At 37.7% G+C, this 16,251-nt stretch overlaps 1 long non-coding RNA gene across 1 annotated transcript; it reads right to left on the bottom strand.

Annotated features, from left to right (window-relative positions):
* Positions 1-11,516: 11,516 nt before the first annotated feature.
* On the bottom strand, positions 11,517-14,341 carry LOC122998975. The gene is made up of 3 exons (XR_006407550.1): positions 13,400-14,341; positions 13,260-13,321; positions 11,517-12,424 (listed from the first exon to the last, which is right to left on the bottom strand). It is a non-coding gene; the product is annotated as an uncharacterized LOC122998975 (long non-coding RNA).
* Positions 14,342-16,251: the final 1,910 nt, after the last annotated feature.

Here is a 16,251-nt window from a genome sequence, read left to right as displayed (position 1 = left end):
GCAGCAGCATTGATGAGACCAGGGCATAATGGGCAGAAACAAGCTTGTAGCAGCGACTCCAACCACAGAGAGGTAAGATCAGTGAGTTGATTTCACTGTCGCTGAAGAGAAAAGGATAGTGAGTGGCAGCGAGATGCTGCTTTATATATGTTGTGAGACACACATAATCAGTAAGTGTATCCTGATTGGCTGGTTACATACATCAAATTTCAGTGGGCAATTGCATGCATGTGATTGTAGGAGAGTATTACCCATAGAGTCCAGTAGAGGGCGGAGCCTTTGTGAGTTAGAACATGTGTTATATTAAATAGCTAAGTAAAGAATATAATGTACTGAATCAGAGTTTTTGAGAGCCATAAACCCTCCACTAAACCTCTAGCTTTGAATAGAATAAGACCAAGAGTCTACAGCCATTCTAGCAGCTCTGTGAGGCTGTAGTGAGGAAGAGCAGTGCTTTATGTAAAGTGCTAACATGCTTATAATAATGACTTTTGACTTTAATGACTCAAGTAAATAAATAGACAATTAATATTGTAGGTGAGGTCAAAATGTAGTAATAAGTTTCTCTTGGTAAAAGCAATATTTGAAAGATAATAAGTTTTGTTTTAAAAGTTGTAAGCGAGGTACACATTCTTAACTACAGGGAGACTACAGGGAGGTGTATGAACTAAATGCAGCAGGAACAGTTACTGTCAGAGAGTCAGTATAAGCTGACACAAGCTGGTGTTTAGCAGGTTTAGCCATCATAGTTTAGTGTGTTTGCAGCATTTGACAATTTGTGCTAAACACCAAGTACAACTGAGGCTAATAGGAAATTTGCATTCAGTAATAGCTCTAATGAGCTTGATATTGACTAAATAATGCCTTAGGCTAATGATCTTGACTCCACAATGTTTGGTTAACTATGGTTAAACTCTACATTCTCTACAAAAGAAGTTTATTTGACTACATGAAAGTTTAATATTACAATATTATTACTACTTATATTTATCCAATATGACACAGACAACCTGAAATAGTAAAACACGCACAAAATATACACAAGCCACCACAACCAACTTACTTGCATTAAAATACAAGTAACATTGGGGCTGATTTGAATATTATTAGTTTTGCAGGTATTTGCTTCAAACCAAAGTATTCAACAAATGAAAAATTTGACCTCATGATGGAGCTAGAGAAAGAGTTAAGGGAAGATATTACAATTCATCTTGTGTGGAATACGAACGACTGTACCAAATTTGGCAGTCCATCCAATAGTTCTTTAGATATTTCACAAAAAAGTTGCAAATGTCAGCTTCATGGTGGCAATAGAGGAAAAGTAAGGGGATTATCAAAGTCATTAGAATTCATCGTCTGGAAAATCACTAATGTGACTAAAAGACATTAGACTAAAAGACATAGATTTTGAGTTTGTGGTCACAATATTGACAATAGAATGGCCAAATAATGCATTTTGTGGAGCAGACATGTAAAACATCTTGGTTTTATTAAAGCACACTTAGACAGGAATAGTATTGGCAGAAAACACACTGAACACCTTCCAGCAGGCAGAGAGTCTGTTTTTTTAACAATGTCTTTATAGATTTTTCATTGTACAGATGTCAGCGTTATTGTGCAATATATTACACTGCAAGTTTTTACTTTAACAAACAACACCCCACCCCCACCACATCCCCACACACCCCCACTTTCAATTCTCTCTTATAACATCTCCCTTGCTTTTAGAACCAAGATTTTACAGAGAATTTTTGTGTCAGTATTTATTAGACTAATAGGGCACATATTCTCACATTTAGCATTAGTTTTATCTGGTTTTGGAAGCAGGATAATCAAAACCTCTCTCATCGAAGCGGATAGATAACCTTTAATGTAAGATTCCAAATACATTTCATATAGAGGAATTATCAATTTATCTTTAAACAAATCAAGTCGCAGGCCATCAGGCCCTGCTGATTTTCCAGCCTTCAACGCACCTATGGCTTCTGATATCTCAGCTATGCTTAGTTGTTTATCCAGAATTTTCTTACTTTCCTCAGAAATTTTGGGAATGTTAGGTTTGTCTAGAAATTCAGTGGGTATCAACATTAATAGTGTACTCTCATCTGTAGACATTTTCAAAGAAATTTTTAAATGCTGTATAAATTTCCAACAGATCAACTATAGTATTCCCGTTTGAACCTCAGTGTTAGTAATTGCCCTCTCTGTTTGCTGTTTCTTGATGCACCATGCAAGGACTATGCCAGGCTTTTCTTCTCAATTTCAATAATTTTGCTTGAGCCTCATTAAATTTGCAGCAGCCTTATCAGATGTTAACTCATTGTATTGAGTTCTAAGTAGTAATAATTGCTTGGAGATGTCATGTTCATTCTGCCCTTCCTGAAAACTCTTGTTCTCAAGCACTTTGATTTTATCCCGTGTTTCTCTTGTTCTTTTTCTTGTGTAACGTACTAACGAAATGTCTTGAAGGCTTCCCACCTAGTTGTGGCAGAAGTCTGGGATGTGTTAATCTCAAAATATCAATTTGTTCTCCTAAAAACTGTAGAAACTTTGAGTCCTGCATCCATTTTAAATGCAATCTCCAAAGTTGCCGGATCAACTTTGGTTTCACATAGACCATAGATACAGCTGCATGGCCCGAGAGGACTATGGTGTTGTAATGGCAGCCTCTAATATTAGAGCTGACACCAAAAAGTAATCTATTCTAGAATAACTTTTGTAAGTACTAGAATTACAGAAAAATTCTTCCTTTGATGGGTTCAGGTGTCTCCATATGTCCATTAAGTTCATTTCTTTTATAAAGTAATGTATGGCTTTCCTAAATCTTGTGTGAGTGTTATCCACTCCAAAAGATCTATCTTTTCTTGGATCCAGGACACAAATAATGTCCCCAGCAATAATGTACTTGACTGGCAATGTTGAAATTCTCAAACATGAATTGAAAATTATTTTTGAAAAAAAATTAACATCATTATTTGGTCCATACATATTAATGAATTAAATTGTGCAGAAAAAAGATGACCTTGGCAATATTCTCCTGTGGCAATATTCAGTTACCCCTTCAACCTGCAATGGAATAGATTTGTGTATTAATATCATTACACCTCTAGAATTATAGGTATTATCTGCCTCTGTAAGGCCTGAAATGCTTCCGTCTTCGAGGTCAAATTGTAAATAGTATTAATTTCAGGATTAGTAACAGAACAGGAATAGCCATGACTACTCAACACACCGCCGCAAGTCCCCGACAGAAAGTGTTAGTATTTAGAGGTTTGTGTGGTCGAGGCAAAGATTATTGAATAACCTTGAGATGGTGCTTGCTCTAAACATGGAAGGGACATACAGCTTGAAATAACCCCCCTTTAAGCTTCTGGTTTCTCATCCACCTTACTTTCATTGCTGACGGAAGAAAATGTGCCACACCAAATTACCTCTAACCCTTCACATCATCCATCACGCCTTGATGGAAAACTCTATTACCACTGACAACGCAACAGTTGGATCATATTGCCGAGGGCAGAAGAAATGGAGCTCTGCCATAATGTCCATTAGCAGTAGAGGTGTTCACTTGTGCTTTATGGAGCAGATATAGGCAGTGGTGGCCTAAAGGTTAGAAAAGCAAGCTTGTGACTGGAAGGTTGTCAGTTCCCCAGAGGGATAGGATAAATCTGGGTGGGGAAAGTGAAAAAGTAGCGCTTGCCCCTCCCTCATTACCACCACTGAGGCACCCTTGAGCAAGACCCTGATCTGCTCAGTGGCCGGCAGATCAGATTGTGGTTGTACTGGGAAGCTTCCAGGTGTGAATGTGTGTAACTGCTTGAATGTGATCAGGGCGTTACTGCAAAAGAGAGGCTCCCTCTCAATGAAACTTCCCTGAATAAATAGAGGTTAAATAAATATGAAATGTATTGCTGTTGGTACAAGAATAAATAAAACAAGCTTCATTGCACATTGTATGTTAGATAGAAATGTCGAAATTCCATTAAGAAAACGTTCACAGATACAATTCTAACATGACCTCGAGTCAGTGATTAGTTAGTGCAGAAACCAGTCTATCCTTCCCTCCTTTGTTCTGTTCAGTTCAATTCAGTGGTCCATTAATTACTTAAAAGGCCCATTATCAGTATTCAGTGACCAGAGACATTAAAATCCATATTGACAAAGTAATTATTTTCTCATGTTAAAAGTGCCTTGTGGAGTTTTCCTCTAAACAACCTAGTTTAGGATTTAGTAGCATCTAGCGGTGAGGTTGCAGATTGCAACCAAATGAATACACCTCCCCTCACTCTCCCCTTCCAAGCGTGTAAGAGAACCTGTGGTGGCCGCAAAACTCACGAAAAATGTGAAAGGCCCTCTCTAGAGCCAGTGTTTGTTTTCAGACATGGTGATGAAACAAGGCAGCCTTCGTGAAAGAGGACCGGCTCCCTTTATAGATATAAAGGGCTCATTCTAAGGTAACGAAAACACAATGATTCTTATTTTCAGGTGATTATACACTAATTAAAACATACTTATGAATATTATATTCCATTTCTGCCAAGTCCGTCTGCCACTAAATCTACATACTGAACCTTTAACAAACTTTCTTATTAGACATTTGCAATATATTTTGAGTCCTGCATTGATAACATCTATGTTTACTAGATTGCTGTCTTAATCCTCCCTGCCTTTATTGGCACATTGCTACAGTATGCTTCAAAAACTCCACAGGATACCTTTAAATGATCACTATCACGCAGTGAATTCTGTCCTTCTGCTGTGTTTGGCATTAGATAATAGAGACATGGCACACTGGCTCTCATCCCTGAAACAAGAGCAGAGCAGATGTGCAAAAAAAAGTTATCAGGGATAAATTACACACGTTCATGTATTCAACAGGGTTTTAGTGACACTTTGTGTTTATGAACAAACAATACATGTCTTTTTGCCTTTTTGATGAAACATGCATGAAGTGGGGTGCACAGCTCGAGGACTACAATACTTGAGGGAAACTACAAAATGCAATTTTAGTCAGTGTTCAGCTTTTACTCATCATCATGGACTGTATAAATTTGCTAAAATGCTCTTGAGTCATAGAGAAGTGGAAACATGTGAATATTGGACAACAGCCACCATTACCTGTTGTTTTGGGGGGAACTCACTGCTCCTCCTGTAATTTAAATCCTGTCCAACTAATTCTAAATAGGATCTGAGATTTTAGACGGGAAGAGCTGCTATTTTTTTTTAATCAACTCAGTGTGAAATCTGACTTTTGTGTGAAAATGGTGACAGTCAAAAATGTCTCTGCTAATCTGATCGATGGAAACATGCTAACACCAACATATAGGCTTGTTTAGGAGCCAACATGATGACAAATTGCCAAATTTTGGCAAAATAGATCACCCAAAGTTGCACCATTAAAAGTTAGTCAAATTAGCTATTAGCAGTTCCTGTTTGCAATGTAACCATGGATGAAAGACAACTACCACGGGATTACTTTGATACTGAAGAAAACTTTAAAATGTGACAATTCTCAAGCCTCCTTTTTCCATGATTTCTAAGCAGGTTTATGGAAGTTTATTCATGATGGGAATCAGAGATAATGATATACTAAGGAAGAATAAGTCACACTGAATGATATCAGTATGTATTTCATGTCTGTGTGTTAGGATTTGGCTGAGTTATGACTCAGAGAAGGAGTATGATTTTTGACTCAAAGTCACCTCACGTAGTAGGCTTATCTTTACCTCACCTTCAACTTACTTTTTTTCCCCCCTTTTCTCTTCTAAAGCGTGTTCTGTGATGTTGACCCATAGGAGCACAGAGAGCTCAAACATGGCACAGTGAAAGAGGAATGATGTGCTGTTGGGTGCACCACTGAAGTCGGTCCCTGGCATTTAGCTTCAGATCTCCCAGGTGATAAAACTGCTCTATTTCTGTTCCATTTCTTGCACAGACAGCTTTCACCTGCTCAGTGTCGGGTGAATTGTCCACTGTGACCATAGTGTCCTCAACAGAATATTAGGCTGTTTGTTGACAGCATTGAGCATTACCTCGATTTCTGCATCACTGAACTTCTTCTGCTTCACTTGCTTCAATGCTATGTCAGTCCAGAAGACGATGTAGGTGAGTGATGATCTCCACTGTGTAACATGGCATGTAGAGGGCGGTGCCATCACATTAATTCAAGATAAATATGGTTCCATGAATGCACTCTCCATTTAGAAGTAAATGGGACTTCATCAATATTCATACAATGAGTTCTTTTCATTTTATTATTACAAACATTTAATGGAGAATTTATGAAGATTTCAAGAATGAAACTCAATATCTGTAATCATACAGAATCTATCTTTGAATATCGGACTTCTTCTATAGACGTCCTGCTGCAGCACAGATGCCAGTTTAGAATTGTACCGACTTCCTTCTCAATGACTCGTTAGATGTGGGTTATGATAATCATATGTAGATGACATGGAAATGAAAAATTACCACTATTGTTACTGGAGCAGCATCAGAATGCAACCCCAGCACTTTTACGATATGGAAATGAGAGAAGTGTTTCTAACTGTGAATATCTGAGAGTAGACTGAATATAAAAATGCCCTCTCTCTGACCTTAATTTAACGGAGCGTTTTCTGTTGACCTTGATTTAGTTGCCGCCCCACTGCTTTTTCCTCGAGCCACTGAGGGTTAGATGTGATTATGGTAAATTTGATCCTGTAAATGAGTCTAAATGATGCTGTCAATTTTACGGAAACTCAACATTAGTATGACTGATTAGGTCAGATTTAGGTTAAATAAATCACTTGTTTCCACTGTGAACATGAATTAAATATTAAAGTGATGTAAATGCATCACCTGTGATATACGTAGAGTGTGATAGCTAGATTACAATGAGAGAGGTCATTTTTTGAAGGAATTTTTTTTTACATATTTTTGTCAAAGTGCAGCATGACTTAAGTATTTAAAGGATTTGGCTGGCAATTTTCTCTATTTTTCTTTTTGTCAACAAATCTCATGTGCAGAGCAAAACCAACAATGAGTTGATCTACTAAGCATTATGCATGTATTAAAAGCCTTATATACCTTATTTCTCTGTGCCGTACACCTCTGTTGTTGTCCAAAATATAATTATAATTTATTGTTAAATATAATTAATAATAAATATAATAAATATAATCAAAAACACATGAGTGAGTAACACTGCTGCACTGGGTGACATGTTCCTTCTCCCCCAAGGCAATGGTTAGCGTAGTTTATTTGGAAATGGCTCCAAAGACTAGTAACATAGTAACAATGATCAAGTTTTCAGTCTCCGGAGAGTAGTTCTGTGTACGGCAGACACGACTGTGTACGGGCAGAAAGGCAGTTCCATTTACAGTGCTGCACTAGCTTGTTGTGCTACATATCGAAACCTCTAGTTTGTAATACATTGTGCATTGTAAATAACTATAAAAAACTCAATTTACTGCTCACAATTGAGTACACTATTGAGTGTCTATTATATAGGGAGTAGAGAATGAGGGAGTGGCAGTGGCACCAGATTAAAGGGGACATATTATGCACACTTACAGGTCTATATTTTTAATATGGGGCTCTACTGGAATATCTTTGTATGATTTATGATTGATGACTTTATGCAGCCCCTCAGTCCAGCCTCTGTCTGAAAAAGGCTGTTTTAACTCCTGGCTCCTAAGGCTCCTCTCCCTAGGAACTCACTCTGTTCTGATTGGCCAGCTCTTGGAAGCTGCACCCCAGGAGACTGAGCTTTTGACTTGCAAGGAGTGTTTCCACATACATTAACCTGAAGTTTTGGAACTTTGACCATTATTAGCATAGATATCCAACGTCAGAAAACCACAAAAAGCATAATATGTCCCTTTTAAAGTAAGGCACGTATGTTATAATCAGTATATAACTGTAAAGTGAATTGAAATCCAAAGCACATTCCTCATTGTAGCAGTAGATGTAACACACATAAGCACATTTTCTCCTTTTCCCAGATGCCAGAATGGGTAAATTAACAACAAGAAGCCCTCATATAGTCTACATTAATTGTGGATGATGTATATTGTTAATAATAACAACTTCTCAATTTAACCCAGTACAGTGTCTCACTCAGATTAGATTAAAATTATATGTTGGTGTATTAGTGTCTACTGGATAAATAACTCATATCACAGAGAAACAGACACACATAGAGGTAACTGTAATTTATGTAAATGTAATTTCTACATTTAGACACGCATTGTATAAGTTCTATAGCTCTCAAACAAGTTATTCAGTGAGTGCAGACATCAGAAAAAAGAACATTTATAGAGAGTTTAATTTATCCTCTATCCTTCCAAACCACAAACACAGCTTTTCAGTGATTAAGAATCAAATTAGGGGTAGTTTTCATCCTGTGCTAAAATTAAATGTTCACCTCTCCTTGTTTGATCAACAGCATAATACCGTAATCCTTTTATTCTGATCACCTTTACTGAGGCACACACGTATCTCAACCAAGGGTAAATAAGGGAAGACATCCTCACTGTCTGTATTGATACATTTAAACATAACACTTCTGGCACTCCATTAATTAACTGCACCAGAGCAGGCTGTATGGGGAAGGGCTAATGTCCCATCCTGGTGTTGTAGGTAACCTGACTGGACATAAACAGCCTTTCTGATCTACCAGTGGACAGTTTATTGTCTAATGGTTTCCACAGCGGGGTCACTGATAATTGGCCTGTTTAAGAGGTCTAGAGAGCAAGAAAAAGAGAGCGGGGGGTAGAAGAAACAGTAGATATTCTGTGATCTAATGATGTGATTACCTCTCGACTTCAATTAATCAGTTCTTCCATCTTTCTTCCAGAATACAGTTACACAGCTTAAATGAGACAGGGTGCTGACATGTAACGCATTGGTTTAATAAGACTTCGTTAAGTGCAGATTGGTGAGAACTTTTAACTGTCGTGCATCAGTGCAAAGAGGTTTAGGAAGAAGCTCTTTGACAAGATAACACATTCAAATAATAGTTATTAATATTCAAATAATTTTCCCAGTTCTGAGCACTTTAAAGACTTCCCATCTATGTTGCCTTAAAAGCTGAAGTTAATTTGGAATTTACTTAAACATGACCCGATGACATCATGGTATTTACAGCATATTTGGCCACCTGTCATAAGTGCCATTATCGTACTGGCTAGCTCCTAATGAATGTTGTGTGATCTGTATTGAATGTGAAGGTTGATTTTGCAAGAAAAAGACCAGGCATGTCAGTATTGTTTTAAGATGGACTTGAAATCATTTAAGTTGTAGTGAAGGTGGGTGGGTGAGGGTAGAGAACGAACGTTATGATTGATAAAAACATAAATGTCAATTACAGGTCCAACCCCCACACCCTTATTTTCCACCTGGCTACATAAAGGGCACACTACTTCCTGCTTTTGCACTGATTGTTGGCATCTCACGTAAATCATATCAGATAGCATCTGTGCTGCTGACTCATGTGACAATGATTTCACACCCACAGTAAAGCACACAGAGTCTGCTGAAAAAGAGAAAAGAGAAAACTTCACCTGCCCTCGCAGTTTCTTCATCCCCCAAATTCAACAAGATTGAAAACTTGTAATTGGTACTTTCAGACGGCCTCTCTGACACCTGTTGATTCTTCCTCTAATGAAAGTACCTCTCATCTTTCCTTGTTCTTTGGTGGGAGTAAAAATAGAAACTGACAGGGGGGAGTGATGGATAAAGACTCGAGACAGAAAATTAAAAAGCTGCTTTCCCCGATTTTTAGGATGCATTACAAGGGGAAAATAGAAACACTCTGCACTGCTTATCTCATTATTTGTGATAGCATATATTTGTCTGACCCGCTACGTTAATCCTCTCTCTTACTACAAACCTCTACCGAGTTTTAAATGTAATCATTTGCACGATGCTCTCTTTAATTCACATTTCCAAAAACCTCATCATGTACCTGTGATTCACAACAGCCTCCTTTTTATGAGAACACAACCACTCCAGCGGACTTCAATAAGAGTCATTCAGAGCGATTCTCGTGCCTGAATAATTTACATCTTCTCTCTCCTCAGTTCCTCTTACTGTACAGTCGCGGATGCGTGTGTCTCTATCTCTCCCTTTCACACACACATTACATTCATTTTCATTACTTAGAGAGCTCTTCAGTGTGTGGGGAGAGAAAAAAAAACTCTTTAAACATCTTAGCCCTTTCAAGTGTCAATCATCAGAAAAGAGGAGGAGGATGTAAAGAAAACAGGGAGGACATAGGCAAGCTTTCTGTGTAAATCACCAGAAATGAAGGAGACGGAGAGGAGGAGGAGGAGGAGGAGAAAAGACAACACGACAAAGCCACGAGAGAGAGCTTCTGGCGTCAATCACCAGCAGATGAAAAAGGGGGAAGTGGAAGCAGAGGAAGACGAGTGCAGGAAGATGTGTTTAACATTCTCAGTCCATCATTTAAAAGTGTGCAAGATGAATACCTTCCTGCTGTTTAAGTGTGTGGAGGAAGAGGAGAAAAATGGCGCCATTAGAAGGAAAATAGGATTTGTAGCCACTAGAGAATCTCACTGCGGTATTACCTTGTTGGATTGGAAACATGACAGATGGACGTGGCAAAGGATTTACACACACACACACACACACACACACACACACACACACACACACTCTGCTGCATGTATTTATTAGAGGAGTAATTAACTGTATTCAGTAGTCTGGAGTATAGTAGTCTGTGTATCTTTATGTTTGTATGAAATTGTCACAGTGAACATGTTTCATTCATATGGTGCTTCAACAGGTCTGAGGAGAGAATAAACACACTTTTTCAAGCCTTAAGGGACAGTTTCACAATTTTAAAGACTGTTTTAAAACAATAGTCAGGTGTCCATATGAACATTGAAAGTGGTTTTCCTTGCTGTAGTCATTCCTCCTGTTCATACTGGCTGTTAAAAGATCCCCCTCAAATGTGCTTTCAATGTAAGTGATGAGAGCCAAAATCCACAGTGTGTCCACACAGTCATTTTGTGCAAAAATGCATTTAAAAGTTGATGTGAAGCTTATATGAGGCTTCAACAGTCTGAGTTAGTCTTATCAAGTGGATATCTGCCACATTTACAGTCTTTTTAGCATCAAATTCCCTCTTTGTGTTTCCTCGGACAGTGTTTCGTTGTCGAGCTGTGGTGGAAGTATAGTAACAAAAAGAGGGACTTTGGCACTAAAAAGACTGTAATGTTGAAAGATATCTACTTGATTTGATTAATTTAGACTGCTGAAGCTTCATATTATGTGGATTTTGGCTCCCATCACTTACAAATGCATTATGAAGGGATCTACTAATGGTCGGTATGAACAGGAGGAATGATTACAGCAAGAAAAACATGTTCCAATGTTCATTTGGGCACCTGACTGCTGTTTTAAGACAGACTTGAAAACTGTGAAACAGTCCTTTAATAGTGTAACAAACACAGACATATGGCATAACATATACCTTTCCTTGAAATAAGGAATGGTGTGTTTGGTTTTTCTTCTGCTAAGATAAATTGTAGTCCAGATGTACCACTCTAATGGGCAATCCACACAGGAGGTGTTTCTTTACATCCATCACTTGCTCGACTCATAAAAAAGATATCAATCTGTCTTTTTTTATACTCTGAGCCAATTTTTTTGTCCTCTAGTGTGCTTAGTAATCTCCACAGAGGCCTGTTTAAATCACATGAATCTCCCATTGTTTATATGATCTGAACTTATTAACAGTATCTGTAATGACTTCTTGGAGACTACATTAAAACAATTTTCGTCATGAGTCAGCCTGGTGAAGACAGTTTGGCTGCCTGACAGAGGTTAAAGTCATAAAACTGTCAAACTGGTGTAGCGTCCTCAGTGCTAACCAATAGTAGTAGTAAGACATTAACATCTAACTAGGTCCGATGAGCAGTTGTCTTGAATAATTCAGGGAATTAATTAATGTACGGTTAAACAGTGACCAGTTATTGCCTCGACTCATACACAATAATACACAAGACTTTAAGTTTTAAAGAATGGAAAATAAAAAACAAAATAAATAAATCAAATAAGAAAATAAACAGAAATAGTCTGTTATGGAGGTGGAAATTCTCCAATGAAATGTTCTTTGGTTTACTGAATGTCCCTTTAATCCGTAGGGACTCCTTATAATTAAAGAGCTCAAGAGTTCAGTTCAGAGTTGTTTAGTGTTGTATCTGTTCCGTCGTCTAATGTCACTACTATCACTACTACCCTAATAGGATAATTAGTGTGTGTCTTATCTGTAACCCAATGAAAATGGGTATCACTTTAAATCAGATGTCCTCTGTGAGCAGTTCCTACGGTCTGGCAAACACCGTTTCTCCAACCGGCCACAGGGTCACAGGCTGGGATCGCCATCTTTGATTCTATCTGGTCACAAAAATCCAAACTACACAGATAGTGCAGGACAATAAGTTATTCAGTTCTCTTTATGTGTCTAAGATGAGATCTCATTAAGTTCTTTTCTCCCTCAGAATATCATACATCATATAACCAGCAATTTTATATATATATAGGATATACTTGTACTACAATGACCATATTTTAACAACTGGTAATTTTAACATGAACAATTTACAATGAATTTCTTTAAAACAGATGTCTTTTTAACAATAAATTATTTACAATGAATTTTCCCTTCCACACCAACATTTGTATTCTTAAAGTAACAGACTGCTTATTATGAATTTCTAATGTTAAAACAATTAATATTTGAACATTTACCTAAATTATTTACTGTATTGTTACATTTTTATGCACCATTTTAATGTACTGGTAACTTAATCATGAAAACGAACTAAATTATCCTTTGTAATTCACTTAACATGTGTATCTAGCGACCAATATTGGTTACATTACCATTTAATGGCATTTCAAAACACAACAGTGTACAATTCCCGTTAAAACATGACGATTTCAATATTAGAAAACAGTGCAATAGTCCTTTAAAGTTTTGACAGTGTTGGTTGCTCCATTAGCCAGAGCTAGCGATTAGCTTAGCGATTAGTTTAGCCGTTAGCAGCTAGCGATTAGCAGCTAGCGATCTTTTCAGACTATAAATACAATGAAACAGTTGCACCAAAGCATGTAATAAACATTAGACCACATTTTCACAATCATCGGTTGGTTTTTATGAAAAGTATCTTGACTCAACAGTAAATTTAATGCAGCTTTCCTTCACAGTGGGTAACAACAACAAACAAACAGACAACATGGCAACTCACCGGAGTTTTTCAACATTAATAACTTGACAGAAGTTGTTTCTCTCTCGCTCACAGTTGGACCTCTATTAAAAGAGCAACTTATTAGCATTGTTATATGAACATTAGTCTGACTTTTATGACTATTTTGCGGTGTTTCATACCAGGAATTGCTCGCTTTTCTGTTGTTTACATGCTCACACACGTCTGCTGTGTTTGGGAGCGCTGCTGCGGTAAAACAAAGAGGGCACGTAGCTCCCTCAACATAACAGGCGCACAATGTATATGCGCCTCCTTGTGGGAAGGATATGAATTACATATATGTGTTTTGTAGCCCTCTAATCCATGTGGGTTACACTGGTTTGAAACAAGAGTACTTTCACTTCTCTCTCATTATTAAGGGATCTTCTGATGGCCAGTATGAACAGGAGGAATAACTTAAACGAGGACGATGTCATTGCAGATGAAAACTTTCAACTACTCAACTACTCCTGTTGTCTAATTTGATGAAGTGGACTAATGACGCATCTTATTCCTGATTGGCCTGATACAGAAATGCTACATTTGTAGAGCTTGACATGTTTCCTGTTGCTGTTGCGATGTACATAAACACTGCTCCAAACACTGACACTCTCCAAACAGTCAGATACTCAGCATCAAGCAGAAGACTGAAGTCAAACATGCCACCAGCTGTTCAGCCCACCATCTGACAGCTTGGCTGATGAATCAGCTGACTTTGAAGATCATCAATCATACTCAAATAAGTCAATGAAGTGCCCTTTATAATCTGACAGCTCACACTTTACTCACTCTGCTGATCATTCATGCCACTGCTGCACACTCCCTCCATTCCACCTGTACACAAGATGCTGCTGGAGGCATATCTGAATTTCTTGGTTTTAACCTTTGCTTTCATTTTTAATGAAGGATTTGTCTTTGTGCTTCCACATTGGTTGAATTTATGTGGGGAGAATATTTCCCACCACATTCAACTGTGTATCCATGCAGTAAATGGTCCAAAGTCTGTTAAATTTTTCCAGACCAGGGTGAAATTCATTTTCAAAGTCAATACTTCACCACAAAATGGAGATTTACACAGACGCAATGAGCTGTGCAGTTTATATACTGTAAATGCACCCATTTAACATTAACGGCAACTTAATATTCAGCACCTTATATATATATAGATATAGATACAGTATGTATACGGCATGTAAAATTAAACTGCAGAGGTCAATAAGAAAAGTAATCAATTCTCAGGAACTTATTGAATAATATACTTTATCCCCTGCTTACAGGATGGCAGTGGAACATTGAAAGTTAGTAATGAAGTTGGGTTCTCTGGAGAAAATCTCTGTTCAGGAAGAAAATGAGTAATGCTCTCCCTCCTTAAGCAGCTGCTATAAGGGTGGTCTATGGTGAGGAAATTAACATCTGACTTCCCACAGGAGTTGTTCTTTTTCTAGATGTAAATGTGTTTAACCTTCCCGCGCCATGTGACCGCTGTATGCAGGCCTCTGGGAAAAGAAAATTCTGTGCTCTGAGTCAGTGAGGAGTTAAAATTAGAAATTCACAGATCTGACTTTTTTTTTTCTCCTGATAGCTAAACACAGCTTATCTGCTCCCTTTGTCACCAAATTAAAATGTTATCTTTTGCATATGTTAATTATGTTGTTTTAGACAGTTTATGAGATTATGTTATAATGAATCAACCTCACTTAAATTTGATCCTGACCTACTTGACAGAATCAACATCACACTCAGCTTGTCTGATACATGAAAAACACATCCTGCTGCAGGATTACTGATATTGTGTACAGATGACGACCTTACAGACAGCGCTGAGCCAATGCTGCACTCGCTGTCCTCTTTGTGTTCACAGAACAGCTGAGGCAAACATTGCAGCTCTTCATCAAATATTCACTTGTGCATTGCTTCATCTTTTTTTCTTCTTTTTCAAAAGTACATAGCTCCTCCATAGTGTGTTTTTACTCCAGTACCTAAAAGTCTGAGGTTATTTTTATCCATGCAATGTTTTAAAAACAACTTCCTGAGAAAAAAGTACAGAAAATGTACTTAATGAATGTGGAATTATGATTCTCCAAAGATACACTGCAAACATACGTAGAGAAGGGTGTTATGGGTACCTGTAGCTTGCAGAGGCTTGCGGAGGAGCTGATGTGCACACCTTCCAAATTTCAACAACACATAGTGCAGATCTGAGCAACATGCAAGTTAATTGCTGGATTCAGTTGTTGCTGGGAGGTGGGTCTGAAACAGAGACGAACAGACGCTGAACACATGCTACATACAAGTGTAAAAGAAACAGTCATGCAAATGTCTCCTGTGGACGTTCGCCTCTGTGCAGCCCGCAGAACCATGGTCGGTTTTTGTTAACCACAAATGAAATTGTCAACACCTTCAGTTTGACAGTAAAGGCCTCCCACTGCCTTCATGTTTAAAATGCACTTAATGTGAAGCACATAGTGGAAGTGATGAATAGCATCAGGAGCCTGTCCCATCAAAATTATATCACCACTACAAATCATTGGCAGAGAACTGAAAAATTATTAATTTTTTGTCACATCCTGCCAATGTCCAGTTTGCTTAGTATGGCTGATATTGGAGCCTATACGTATCCAAAGGAACTGATCAGTGCATCTGGAGTTAAATATGATAAATAAATATGATTCAATGCTTTATGCTTTAATGTTTTACTGTAACACCGTTTTTGCATACTATATGTACTAATGATATTTGACACATTTTAAGCTTGAGAGGCCAATACCAACATTTACATGAAAATGTGCTGTAAACTACAACTCAGCAGTGTTTTGTATGTTCTAGTCCTAATCCGGTTGGAGCCTTATTGTCAGTACTGTAAGTAGATTTTTCATTTAAAGACCAAATACAGCATCAAGACCCTTATAGTTGTTATTTGAAAGGATATCACTCAGAAATGTATTGATAATGTTTTAATACAGACAGCATCTGATGAACTGCATTTAGTCTGAGA

This window comes from Thunnus albacares, chromosome 15, assembly GCF_914725855.1.
Source record: "Thunnus albacares chromosome 15, fThuAlb1.1, whole genome shotgun sequence".
In the NCBI taxonomy this organism is placed as follows: domain Eukaryota; kingdom Metazoa; phylum Chordata; class Actinopteri; order Scombriformes; family Scombridae; genus Thunnus; species Thunnus albacares.
Note: the sequence above shows the minus strand (reverse complement) of the source record. Positions and strands in the feature narration are given on the sequence as shown.